The sequence below is a fragment of the Pygoscelis adeliae genome, unplaced genomic scaffold, assembly GCF_000699105.1.
Source record: "Pygoscelis adeliae isolate BGI_AS28 unplaced genomic scaffold, ASM69910v1 Scaffold212, whole genome shotgun sequence".
Taxonomy (NCBI): domain Eukaryota; kingdom Metazoa; phylum Chordata; class Aves; order Sphenisciformes; family Spheniscidae; genus Pygoscelis; species Pygoscelis adeliae.
This window is the reverse complement of record NW_008824235.1, coordinates 1,076,440-1,079,222: the sequence shown is the minus strand read 5'-3', so window position 1 is coordinate 1,079,222 and position 2,783 is coordinate 1,076,440.

Here is a 2,783-nt window from a genome sequence, read left to right as displayed (position 1 = left end):
CTGGCACAGGTTGCCCAGAGAGGTGGTGGATGCCCCATCCCTGGAAACATTCAAGGTCAGGTTGGACGGGGCTCTGAGCAACCTGATGTAGTTGAAGATGTCCCTGCCCACGGCAGGGGGGGTGGACTAGATGACCTTTAGAGGTCCCTTCCAACCCAAACTATTCTATGATTCTATGATATGCAGGATTGAAAACATCTCTTATGTGTGTTTCATGGCACACACACAAAGCAACAAAAAACCAAAAGAGATCTTTTGCAAGATTGCCTGTCTCAGGAGATAGGAAATGGAACATAATGCCTTTCACAAGAGTTTTCCATTTGGGCTTGATCTTTTCAAAATGAAGAGTAAACATCTGGGATGCTGATCAGCCAAAATCAGTTAAGCATGTGCCTAACTCTAAACACGTTAAGTAACAACACTGGAAGAAGGAAGTATTTTTAAAAGGAGAAAAACACATAACAGGTTACTACATAAAATTGTACTTACTGCTGCGTTCTCATCTCATCTAGCAAGTTCAGACATGTTGGTCTGGTCAGTAACTGGATGAATGAATCAACTGAAACTGTATCCATAATAGTTCTTTAATAGAAATGAATTAAATTAATGATGGTTCATATGAAAGATTTACTAATAGTAGTACCAGAAGACAAGTCAGACAGGAAACTAAGAGTGTAGTCTCTGGAAGCCTAACAACAATGCAATGATCCTGTTTCACTCATTAGAAAAACCAGTATTTATAGGTGCTTCATGGGGACTAAGTACATCCTTAGTACAGTGTAGTTCAATAGAATTGTTCAGAATACTCACAAAAGTTGTATTTACAGTGTATGGAAATTTGTGTGGCTTCTAAGGAAAAATCCAAATTTAATTTCTCTATGTGCTGGGTTTGGCTGGGGTAGAGTTAATTTTCTTCATAGTAGCTGGTATGGGGCTATGTTTGGATTTGTGCTGAAAACAGTGTTGATAACACAGGGATGTTTTAGTTACTGCTGAGCAGTGCTGACACAGCGTCAAGGCCTTTTCTGCTTCTCACACCACCCCACCAGTGAGTAGGCTGGGGGTGCACAAGAAGCTGGGAGGGGACACAGGCGGGACAGCTGACCCCAACTGACCAAAGGGATATTCCACACCATATGGCGTCATGCTCAGCATATAAAGCTGGGGGAAGAAAGAAGGAAGGGGGGGACATTTGGACTGATGGTGTTTGTCTTCCCAACTAACCGTTATGCATGATGGAGCCCTGCTTTCCTGGAGATGGCTGAACACCTCCCTGCCGATGGGAAGGAGGGAATGAATTCCTTGTTTTGCTTTGCTTGCGTGCGCGGCTTTAGCTTTACGTATTAAACTGTCTTTATCTCAACCCACGAGTTTTCTCACTTACTCTTCTGCCGATTCTCTCACCCATCCCACTGCGGGGAGTGAGCGAGCGTCTGGGTGGTGCTTAGTTGCCGGCTGGGGTTAAACCACAACACTGTAAAATCCTAGTTTGCTGAGTGGCAAATTTTTAAATGGCAAGTATCTCCCACTGCAATATTCTGATCATATAAACAACCTTTTCATAATCACTATGAAGGACAACATAAAATCAAAACCCATCATCACACTTTTGGATGCTTCTCTGAACCAAACCTACAAGAGGTATGTTTTTTACAGATGAGATTTCCTTCTGATGCTGATTTTGTGAGGCTTTTTAATAATGCATCTTTTTCATTAAACATCATTGTGAACCTGGATCAAGGGTTGAAGTCTCTCTCCATCTTCCCTGAATTAGCCCATTTTAATAAGAAAATGCGTGGAGGAGCAGGATTTTTCATAAAGCTCATGTGCTGTTGGTAAAAGAAGATTAAGAATTACTTTATATTTTCCTTTGATCTTCTGCAATCTCTTTCCAGCACCATACAAATCTCTAGATTCTGGCAGAAACCTGACAGCTTATTTGATTTCTTTACAGCATGTGGGATAGCGGGGGTGATATTTTTTGCTTCCTTACACTACAGGGTAACAAAACCTGCCCAGAGCCAAGACACTGTAATACACACACCCTGGTCTAATACACGGGAGAACTATTCTAATAGAAGCATATAAATTTCTTTCACAGAATAACCCTCACACAAAGAAGTTGCAATTGATTATACCTATGTTTCAAGGAAGCTCTTAATACAAACTACTTGCAATAATTCAAACACTGAAACCGTTTCCTCTCGATAACTAAATGTAAGCCGAACAAAGGTTTCTTACAGTCACCAGAGCGCTCTGTTGGGCCATATTTAATTAAAGATATTTAAATATCCCCCCCCAACAGACTTTTTTCCTCCAATACTCTTTTTAAATTTTGTTGCTTCTTGGAGAAATAGCTGATATATAGATACAAAATACCCGTTTATGGCAGTTTTTCATCATATCTAGAAATTCACATAAAATTCGACCAAATTAATTTTTCCTTGAAATACTTTGTAATCATATAAAAATAAAAAAACCCAACAAAACCACTTATACAAAAATACTACAATTATTTAAATAGAATAAGCAGCTTACTTGGAAGCTATATGCAAACGAATGTATGTTACTATTAGACTGATTGAAATATTTCCAATTTCAGATCTTTTTGATGGAAAGTCAGGTTTTTATTATATACTCCCCTCCCTCCCCCCACCCTGAAATTCTGTAATACACTGACAGGCGTAAATTTCAGCCAGGAATGAAAATTAAGAGAAAAGCTATATATTCAGAGATACAGCTTCTGAATACCAACTTCCTTTAAGAAGGCTCTGTTCATTCTG